Genomic DNA, 12,176 nt, shown 5'->3' on the forward strand with positions numbered 1-12,176 from the left:
ACAAGTGCAGTTATTGCATAATTTAAAATAATAATATACAGTACCCATATTCACATACCCATATTTTTGTAAATAAATTATCAATACATGATGCATTATTATTATATTAATAATAATAATAATAAAAACAGAAAATAAAATACATTAACTGAAAGGCAAAGAATGATGCATTTTATTAATATTAATATGTTTTTTTGGGGGGAGGGGAAGTTTAAGTATTTAGTGAATCAAGTTTTCACATGCATCTCAGGAAGCATGACTAGGGTACTGCAGTTTACTTGATTTAAAAGGATAAAGGATAAAGGTGCACGTATTCGTCACTGTACAGTGTGGACTGTACAGCGAAATGTGTCCTCCGCATTTAACCCATCTGGTAGTGAACACACACTCACACACACACACGTGTTAGGGGCAGTGAGTACACACACACACCCAGAGCGGTGGGCAGCCAACTCCAGCGCCCGGGGAGCAGAGAGGCCTTGCTCAAGGGCCCAACAGTGGCAGCTTGCCGAGCCCGGGAATCGAACCCACAACCCTGTTATCGATATCCCGGCGCTCTAACCGCTGAGCCACCACTGCCCCAGCCACCACTGCCCCATTTATTGCATAATTTAAAATAATAATAATAATAACAAACAAAGCTTATACAGTGCATTTCACATACCCATTTTTTGTATATAAATTATTGATATATTATAAATATTATTAATAATCATAATAATTATTATAAAACCGTGAAATAAAACAAATAAACTGAAAGGCAAAAAAATTATGCATTTTATTAATATTGGGGGAAAAATGGAAGTAAATACTTCCATTTTTTCCCCCAATATGAATAAAATGCATAATTTTTATGAAGTCAAGTTTTAGATTTTTTTCCAGTCCTCATACTGTGACTATTTCCAAGTGAAGCAGGGTATCAATGAGGGTTTCTGATCCAGCTGTGTGTTCTCACTGGATGATTGGTGGGGTTGTTGGGAGGGGCAAGTGAAACATGATTGGTTAATATTGCCTGCTGGTGTATGCTGACGTAGTCAAACCTCAGAAGATGTTTTAGTGGCAGGCAAGTCCTTCAAATCTGACTGAAGATCAAGTTTATCTAAAACAAGAATCTGTCATATATAATCTGATTGATCTTGCTTAATGTGATGAGAGCCATACACTGCCCTCTGTGGCCGTACACAGGAAGTGTTAACTGTGTGGGATGTTTTAGAGACCTGACGCAGTGAGAGTGTACCAAAAATAGACTTCTTGGGCATTAAGTGCCTCCCAACGACACTACAGTGGTGCCCCACGGGTTATTGATGCCAGAGGGCATCAGAGCAGTCGACACTCCACTGTGGACCAATTATCCCCTATAACGAACACTTTCCCTCACCTAATACAGCCCATGCCACGAGGTCTCGCTAGTGTCGTCCGAGCCAAGGGTGGCTATTCCCACTGTTAGGTAGGTGGTCATAATATCCTGATCTGTGTAGTATTTAATACGTCGTCAGAAATAATACAAAGCATACAGCCACCAAGTATGTCCTAGTTTATTCTCTACACCAATCAGCCATAACAATAAAACCACCTGCCTGTCTGGCAGCAAAGCGCTTGTCAAAGTGGCCCAGGTTCTAATGCTTGACCATTTTTTCACCTGCCTAATATATCCCACCCCTGGACAGATGCCACTGTAACAGTGCTATCACTGCTATTAATGCTACTTTAACTATCTGTGGTTTTAATGTTATGGCTGGTTGGTGTACGTTTGGGTTAAAGATCAGATGTTCCACAGTTGTTGCTCTAAAAGCAGCCTTTGGTTTTCCTTGGTGTGTTCTCAGATAATGCGGCTGTCGTGCAGGCCTGCTGGACCTGGCAGCTGGTGAGCTTGACTTCTTCTGGCTGCATAAAAGGTCAGTATATGAAACACCCTGGTGAGCGGCTGGTGCAGGCGGCAGACCAGGTCCGTGTGGCCCCCTCAAACAGATCACCGGCAGCATTGCTCTGTCTCAGCCTGTCCCGTTGGCTGCTTGTGTCACGGCTCTCCGCTGCCAGATGGGCTGACTTTTCCCCAGCGAGTCATTTCTGTGCCACATGATGCAGCCAGGTAGAGCATAAAGACTTCTAAACCCTTTCAAAATGTCATCCATACTTAGTAATAAAAGACTAAAAAGCAAACCCGACAATGCTTCATGACCGTTCCACTGGTTTTTTACCGGGAAACCAAACAAAGAGGAAAAGAAAAGCTCAGATACTGCTGGAGATTCATTGCCCACCACTCTATAATGAACAGCCAGGACTCTCAAGGTGTGAAAGGCTAATTAAACTGGAGACTAAAGGAGCATTAGTCTGAATTCTCTCCCTTTCCTTACCAATTGAAAAACTGTCAAATATGTAGAACATGAAAAATAATAAGTATTTTAGGAATGGCATGAGAACACGTGTATTAGGTACCTGGGAAAACCTGTTTAAAAAAATGCAGAGCCTCTTGACCTTGTCTGCGTTTACACTGACCTCCCATCAGTCTGTTGGAGACACTCTTCAACGCCATGTTACTGTTTGAGGGGGCCACACGGACATCTCCACAACACCCTTTTACCCCACCTCATCTCCGCAACACCCCTGTTCCCATAGCCCATCTCCTCAACACCCCATTACTCCACCCTATCTCTGCAACACCCCTTTACCTCAGCCCATCTCCTCAACACCCCATCACTCCATCCCCATCTCCTAAACGCCCCATTACTCTATCCCCCATCTCCTCAACACCCCATCCCCCATCTCCTCAACGCCCCATCACTCCATCCCACATCTTCTCAACGCCCCATCACTCCATCCCACATCTTCTCAACGCCCCATCACTCCATCCCCAACCTCCTCAACTCCCCATCACTCCATCCCCCATCTCCTCAACTCCCCATCACTCCATCCCCCATCTCCTTAACGTCCCATCACTCCATCCCCCATCTCCTCAACACCCCATTACTCCCCCATCTTCTCAACACCTTATACTCCATCCCCCATCTCCTCAACACCCCATTAATCCACCAACATTTCCTCAACACCCCATTAATCCACCACCATCTCCTCAACTCCCCAATACTCCACCCCATCTCCTCAACTCCCCAATACTCCACCCCATCTCCTCAACACCCCATTAATCCACCACCCTCTCAACACCCCAATACTCCACCCCATCTCCTCAACTCCCCAATACTCCACCCCATCTCCTCAACCCCCCATTACTCCATCCCCCATCTCCTCAACACCCCAATACTCCACCCCATCTCCTCAACACCCCATTACCCCATCCCCCATCTCCTCAACACCCCAATACTCCACCCTGTCTCCTCAACACCCCAATACTCCACCCCATCTCCTCAACGCCCCATTACCCCACCCCATTTTCTCAACACCCAGTTACTTCCCACCATCTCCTCAATGCCCTGTTACTCCACCCCATCTCCTCAAGACCTCATTGCTCCTTTATAAGACGATAATTCTCCCTGAAGAAGGGATTTTAGAGGGGGTCTAAGTTAAGGGCAGTGTAAGAAAGGTGGATCTAAAGGGAATGAGAATGGTTATAGCCTCTCAACCATTCCAGACATGTGCTCCTTTAACTGTGCTAATCCAGATACTCATCTGGACCCAGAGCTTTTTGACCAGTAAAGCAGCAACCATCAGTTTAAAGTGGACTGATTGGATTCGTCTCCAAGTTTGATCTGGAATGTTATTTAATGGATCTGCTTGACGTAGATCATTCGAGACTGAAGATATTGCATCTTCTTAGTTTCGCATAAGCAGCACAAACACCTCGCCACGAGCTGCCTGCTTCTTTCGCTCGAGATGAAGGCGAGCAATGATTTCTATTTCTCTTATCAAGCACTGACAGCAGGAAGATTGGAGGCAAAGAGGATAGCTAGAGTAAGAGAAAACCCATTATCCACTGCATGCCAGCGGCATTCAAATGAGACTCCTGAGATGATTTTAGATCCCTAGGCTATATTAAGAAGATTATCACTAATTCTTTACGCATACTCTCCTCTTAAACATCCTTCGTTTTTTCAAACTTGTCTCAAAAGTCCATATTTGCCTTTTAAATTGTGCCCACGCTTGTTGTACTCTAGGATTTCGAACACATTGCTTCAGGCTGGGAGGCCTAGGTGACTAATTCCTCACTGCAAAGGCAATTCGCCTTAACAAGAGACTTTGAAGCATTAGATCATTTGAACTATTATCGAATTATCATCTTCGTATTTCGGTCTCGTCTCCGTCATGTTAGGATGTTTTGTTAGAATAAACATAAACAGCTCTCCTGACGCCTAGCCTGTTTAATCTCTCCCAACAAAAGGACAACCTTGTTAAAGACCCTCGTGACCATTTCTTGTCCTTTTGTATTAAAGAGCCTGTTAAGATTCCGCCGTCTCTGCAGAATGGCCAAAGGGCTTAGCGAGAAAAAACCAATTGCGCAAACCGTTTTAATCCACTTGAACACCAAAACGATATGTGCTGCTCCTACTTTGGGCTTTATTAATTGAATCTAGACTGCCAAAGCATCTTATCCGCCGTGCCTTTGCTGCGCCTCCCCCCCTTCCCTTACCCCACAACACCCACCCAGCTCCGCAGGGATTTTTAGAGTGCCTGTTAATGAATGTTGACATGCACCCCAAGACAATCACCATTTCTCTCCTTCGCTGATGGTGCTTTCCTCATGCTTCCAAGTTATCATCTATTAATGGCTCTTTAATGAAAAATGCTAATGAAAACCCTCTGCTGATATGGGAAGTGAGTTTTTATGAAATTCAAATTGTATTTATCTTTCATAAACGTGTGCACTGAGTCAGGCAGGGATTTGCTTGAGTCATAAACGGCCCTATATGCCCCAAAGTATCCAGACGCTACTTTTAATGAGTAAATTCAGCTACCATTGCTGACTGAGCCGTTCAATTGCCCACACACATCTTGTATAATTTCTAGAGAAAAGCTTTGCCAGTAGAGTTGTACACTCTAAAGGAGCCACCCAATGCCAAGCACTGACTAGAGGGGTGCAGAACCAGCAGCATTGGGCTGTGGAGCTGATTCTCTGGAGCGATGGAACTTCATCCAATACCTTTGGGATGAGTTGGAATGGTGTTTCTGACCCACAACTAATGGCCTAACAACAGTATCTGACCTGCTGAATGCTCTTGGGGATGAATGCAATCAAAGGCATTTAGTTGCCCACACAGTTCTTGGTTAATCACCAGAGGAAAGCATTACCCTAAGGCCTGAGGGCATCATGACCAATGCCAAACAAGGCTTGAATGGGTACAAAGCCTTCTACGCTGGCCTGTGGAGCAGTGGAACTGTGTTCTCTGGAGTAATGGATCTCCATCCAACTGCTGGGATTGTGTTTAAGATCCCAAACTGATCATTCAACATCAGTACCCAATTTCATCAATGCTCTTGGATCTCAATGCAGTCTAATCCTTACAGCAATGGTCCAACATCGACTGTAAAGCCTTACCAGAAGAGTAGAGGCTGTTACCACAGCAAACAATTGACAAACTCCCTGTTGATACCCTTGATTTCAGAAGAAACTCTGGATGAGGAGGTGTTTCCAGTCTTTTTTGCTGATTTGCTGATACCTAGAAGTAAAACCAATAATTAGTAGATCTGAAACATGGTGATCAGTGATAGGTTAGATATCCAAGCACCATTTTCCTTCCAGTTTGAGCTTTACAGAGATGCTGTTTTGATAGTTTATGCTACTCAAATGCTCATGAAATCAGATTTCAGGGCTGTAATATCTAAAACCTGTATCATCAATAATCACTGGGTCATCAAAGAGAATAGTTTAAGAGATCTTTTTGTATTCGTCTCTTTCATTTAAGCACATCAAACAATTAGCATAATTTATATATGCATATACACCGCCATAACATTAGCACCAGGTGAAGGGAAAAAAACATTGGTTATCTTCATCTACAGTGGCTTCTGTCAAGTGGTGGACATATGAAGAAGCAAGTGAACAATCGAGGTGATAATGTGTTAAAAGCAAGTAAAATGGGCAAGCATAAGAATCTGAGACACTCTGAGAAGAACCAAACTGTGATAGCCAGATGTCAGGCAGGTCTTGTAGAGTGTTCTCTGTAAGCACTGGTCTGTACCTACCAAAAATGGTCCAAGATTGGAGAACCAGTGGTGAACCAGCGACAGGTTAATATGCACCTAAGCTCACTGATGCTGGTGGAGGTCCCACTTCACAACTTACAGGACTTGAAGGTAGTGTCTTGGTGCCAGATACCACAGGTCTTGTGAAGTCCATTCCCAGAATGGTCCGATCAGTCTGTTGTGGCGCCTCATAAGGGACCTAACTCAATATTAATCAAGTCAAGTCAAGTCGAATTAATTTGTACAGCTTTTTACAACTGTTGTTGTCACAAAGCATCTTTACACAAACGGTAATTAGTATAGATTAATATAGCCTATGGATCTAAAGTCTAATATTAGGCAGGTGGTGCTAATGCTTTGGCTGTTATCAGTGTATAAGGTCACTAGGTCTATATAAGAATGTCCATAGAGCACCAGAAGTCTCAGAGCAACAGCAGGTATCTTCGATATGAGAAATATCAAAGCAGCTCAAGTTCTTCTAGCCAGACTGAGAGATCAGTGCAATCCACATGGTGTTCGGTTATTGAATTAGACTCAGTGCTTAAGGCTTTAAAAAGCCCAGCAGATGTCAGCGTCTGTACAGCTTTATTTTCACAGGGAGCTGGTGGGAAAGACAAGTTTAAAGAAAGTGAGAGCTGGATTTTGTGCTCCAGAGCAAAGCTCGTTTTTTTCTCTTCTGAATATTTGATTTACACATATTAAATATTTTGGAAAAAAGAAGAGATGATGTACAGTATCATTTTCTTTCACTAACATTTTTTAACTTTTACTTACTTCACTATCTTTATGTTTTACTCACTGTATTTTAACCCCTTAAACAGCCTATGAACCACCGGCAGTCCTCTATTACCAGAGAATAGCCCCAATAGTCCCTGTAGTTACTGAGTAATATGCTTTAAGTCAAGTCAAGTCAGATTTATTTGTATAGCTTTTTACAACTGTTGTCGTCACAAAGCAGCTTTACATAATTAGTAATTAGTAGAAGACATGAATAAAATTATTGATAAAAGTTACTGCTGAACTGCTCTGATCATAATCATAATATAATAATCATGGTGTAGTAGCACTTAATATAGTCATGGCAGTGATGCTCAGAGTAATGAAGGTTAATAGTGGTGATATCAATAGTGGCAGATAGTACAGAGTGGTGGGGACGGGGCCTGCTGGTCGGACTGGTAGGAGGCAGCTGGTCTGACGCAAAAGAAGCCTTACTTGCGTTAAGGGGTTAAGCCTGGGTGCTCTATAATCATTACTACAAACTGTACATTAATCTATACTCTGTGTGTCATTCTAAAACCATAGGGTGAGTTTTGCAATATACACTTTTCAAAAGTTGATTAAGTGCCAAATTAAATTCTAAACTTTAACCAAAGTTATACAGTGTCTTGTATAAGTATTAATCTAAAATATCCTGATTTGTCTGGATTACAAATAATAATAATATTTCATAATTGTTATCATTAGTTTTCCCACTAAACTGGATGATCTGTCAATGAGAAATACTCTAAATACTCTAAAAAAGGTTATTTTCTAATTGCAAGGGGCCTCCGAGTGGTCCAGTGGACTAAGGCTATGATGTTGTGCTGCTTGCCATCAGCAGCCAGAATCAGAGAGAGCACAATTGGTCTTGTTCTCTCAGAGGTGGGTTGATGGCACTTCCTCCTCACAACGCTCATCACTAGTGTAATGTTGGTCAGGTCAGCACAGGCGTCTGTTAGCTGTTGTATTTGAGCTGAGGAGCCTTGATTACCTCTGAGCTCATTAGCTGCCTAGCGATGCTGCATCTTCACATGTATCGGAGGAGACATGTGCTTGCAGTGTTGGGGGCATTGCTAGTAAAGGTGAGGGAAAGGTGCATGTATTTGTCACTGTACTATGTACAGCAAAATGTGCCCTCTACATTTGACCATCTGTGGTAGTGAACACACATACCCACACACACTAGTGAACTAGGGGCAGTGAGTACACACACACCCAGAGCGGTGGGCAGCCAACTCCAACGCCCGGGGAGCAGTGAGGGTGAAGGTTCTTGCTCAAGGGCCCAACAGTGGCAGCTTGCTGAGCCCAGCTATTGAACCCACAACCCTGTTATCAATAGTCCAGAGCTATAACCATTGAGTCACCACAGCCCCTAAAAAAAGAAAACCTGGGATCAAACCAGAGACCTTTAGATTATCAGTCTGTAGCCCTCCCAACTCAGCTATTTCAGCTCAGCTGATAGGGAAGTTCTCCATGGAGTACCCTGGAGATCCCCATTCTTCGCCATGGATTTGCTCCAAGATATTCAAGTTAGCTGGATGACCCTTGTGGACCACAATTTTCTAACAGCGCCATAGATTACCTTCACCACCACCAAGCGTATCCTGTAACATTGAAGAGGAATTTTAGACCATTCCTTTAGACCATTCCTGCAAATGTGCTTCAGTTCATCAATATTTCTGGAATGCTTCTGCATAGACAGTCCTCTTCAGGTCCTACCACAGCATCTCGATAGGGCCGTGAATTGGCCCATGCATACGACAGACACAAATCCTCTTGTTTTCCCACCATTCCTTCCTTGTTGCATCATTCATTCATCATTCAGTCTTCCCCTTCCCCCAACGTCTCTCCAACTTGCAGTCATGAGTTTACTTTCCCTTACATTCTCCAGTAAAATATTTTAATATGCTTTTCAATCCATTGTTTCCTCCACAATGGCAAAGAGTCAAGGCCCTAAAGCAGCATAGAACCAGGGGTCTCATCATGACACTCCCTCCACCATGCTTCACAGCTGAGATGAGGTTCAGGTGATGATGCATGGTGTTCCTTTCCCTCCAAACATAGTGTTGTGCATTTGTGCTAAAAAGATCCACAAAGGTCTCCTCCGCCCATAGAATGTTTTTTAGAAGCATTGAGGAACATCCAGATGGTCTCAGATGGGCTAACAGCAGCTGTGTCCTTCTATGAACACCATTCTTGTTCAGTGTTTTTATTTTTGATAGTGGACACATGACCAAAGTTTGTCAGCTTTTTGCTGATGGAGCAACTCAAGCAAGTACTGGTTGGGCGAAAATCTGTCATCAGTGTAAACTGGGAGATTCCCCAGAACAGGGGTTTAATACTTCTGGTGGTGACATAGTATTTGTACATAAAGCCTATATCACAGCACAAAAACGTGACTTTTAAGGATGTTGAATACTTTAAGTAAGTATTTCCATTTTCTCTGTTTCAGTCATCAGGCAGATTACACAAGAGGAGTGTATTGCATCAAGAAAATGAGGAAAGGACTCGAAGAAGTAAAATAGCTGGAGTGATTAGAGAAAGTCTGCATAGTGACGAATGTTGAATGATAATTCTACCAGTAGTAAGTCTTTCAAAGTCACTGAAGGAAAGAATACGTCTAAAAGCCTTTTCTATTCATGTACTTTCTCCTTTCACAATCGTGCTTGTCTCTTGATTTGATTAATATTCACCGGATAATAACCCATTTTGTAACTGCATTAGGCCTTCAAGCTAATGCCCTTTAGAACGCTCCCACTTTAATACTTTCAGACCTTTTTTAGATGAGTGCATTTTTTTAAGTAGGGATTTAGCCTGATCTAATATATAATCTGAAACCTGCACATCGCTGTTAGAAAGAAAAACTAATCTGTGGAATATTAGTGATGTACCTTAGGGGTATTTAATCACAATTCATTATAATTAAAGGTCCAGTTAAAGAGAATTTCTTCAAGCCGAGGTTTCTATGATTCCTAAGTTCCATATCCTGTATATTGAAGCAGCTTAATCGTTCTATCAACATTTTATTTAGTCAACTTCTGACTGACAAATCAAATACACTGCAATTTAATAATGTTTCAAAGTTTTCCCCACTGACCTGGAATCATTATTAATAGCAAATCCTTTATTTTCTCTTTTCAAGTTAAAACAAAGGCTGCGGGGGCTTCGAGTGGTCTTGTGGACAAAGGCTGTGAATCAGAATCGGAGACAGCCCAGCGGTGGGTTGATGGCACTTCCTCCCACCATCACTGCTAGTCTGTTAGCTGTTGTATCGGAGCTGGGAGGCTGCGCTTTGACTGTTTAGCGACGCTGCATCAGCGGCAGTTGAAAAAGAGGCAGTGGCTGGCTTTACATGTGTTGCAGGAGACGTGCTAGTATTCACCCTCCTAGTGTTGGGGGCATTGCTAGTGATGGGGGAGTTCACATAAATAGGGGATCGGATAATTGGCCTTTCACATTGAGAAGAAGATTACAACAAGGGTTTGATTTAAAACATAAAATAAATAAGAGCTTAATAACTCATCTCGTAGTCCCCCTTTACACTACTTACACATGGTTTAGAACTGTCAGAGGGAATAATAGACATATTTACAGATATTTATAACACATGCGATCAGTCCTTGTAGTTTCCTGGGCTGCTAAACCGGAATTGTAAAGGCTAGAAAAGTAATGCAGATTAAAATAAACACTCAACATTAAATAGTTCTCAATAGTTCAATATCAGTTATAGATCCAGGTCCGGATAGCACAGCCTCTGTAATGCTAGCCAGTTAGTGACCTCTGATGACCATCTGCTAATGTAGCTTAAAATCTGTGTGCTTCTTATTGGTTCATTCATCATGCAAAGCTCACACAGTGTAAAGGGCAGCTGGGGTATAGAAAATATAACCCAAGCCTGTGGAGTTCCGAAGTTTTCTTATGAGAGCCTCAGTGTGTTACTCTAAAGCAAGAGAAAGAGGCCGTCCACCTTCAGAGTTATCCTGGAAGTCCATTAGTGATGACTGCCTTAGACACAGAGCATCGATCTTGAGCTTGAGTCATGAATCTCTGCCCATGTCCCCGGTGCTGTGACTGTTCCAGTGAGAGCAATTTCATAACACCGCCCTTGACCTACATGCGTATGGCTTCAGAGAACGGCCAGCTGGCATTTCCCTTCTCCAGGAAATGACCCAGCCTTCTGGGTGCAGATGTGGCCGCACAGCAAGTGTGCTCTTGTACCCTCCTGCTTGAATGACACTGTCACAGCTGAGCCACAGCTCAATCACAGGGTTAAGGCAGGGGTGGAAACAGGGCTCAGTGTGATGGTGAAGGAGAAGGTGTCAAAATAAGAAGAAAAAGACATCCTCTTTTGATTAATTAATACAATTGTGACATCGTTTAAGAGGTCTACTATCTATAACGTCCTTTTTTATTTTTTTATCTTATGTTTTATTTCTTAGAATTTTCCATCTTAGATGCAAGAGAGGAAATGTCTCTGCCAAATAGAGCTTTCTGAGCACTTCCCATGTAGAAAGGCTATGACCTGCTCTGGACATCACCCTTCACCATGTTTTTCCTACACTCAAACCAGATGCTTCTATACTTTACATGCTACACGAATGCATGCACTTCTGATGGAGGTGCATGGTTTATTTTCCCCCTGCTCAATTTACTCTTAATAATAAAGGTGCTACCAAAGTTTTTTTGAGTGATGCCATAGAAGAACCACTTTTGGTTGCATAAAAAAACATGTTTGGAAATCTGAAAGGTTTTAGCAAGTGGATGTAAAGGTTCTTTGTCAATTTAAGCAATTTAAGGTTTTTCACTTGCATCTCTTTTACAAGAAAATGTTTTCATGGAACCAAAAACTGTTCTTCTATGATATCTCTCAAAGAACCCTTCAATAGTGAAAGCTTAATTTATAAGGGTGTAGGTTGAAAACTTTCAGAGAGAACCGCTCGTAGGATTGACTGCAAAGGGCCCTTTGGAGGGTCTCTTTACTTTTAGCAGTACCTATAGTGGTGGTGCACTATTCTACTGTGCAGCGACACGTGCACACCTGTAGGGCTAACCATGTATGCACATAGTTTGGCTGATACCGATACCAGTGGTTTTAAAAAGTCTGGTTAGAAAATTCCTGCACTAAAAAACACAAACAAGTAAGTATATGTAGAGTTTATACCACCACAGTAGTGTTTTGAATAACGTCCCTTGACAGATTAGTGTCAACAGGAAATTGCCTGTTTGTGACTAAAAGTGCACTAAAAGAGGGTTTTTACATTGTGTACTAACTACAGATTGCC

The sequence above is a fragment of the Salminus brasiliensis genome, chromosome 3 (genome assembly GCF_030463535.1).
Source record: "Salminus brasiliensis chromosome 3, fSalBra1.hap2, whole genome shotgun sequence".
Lineage (NCBI taxonomy): Eukaryota > Metazoa > Chordata > Actinopteri > Characiformes > Bryconidae > Salminus > Salminus brasiliensis.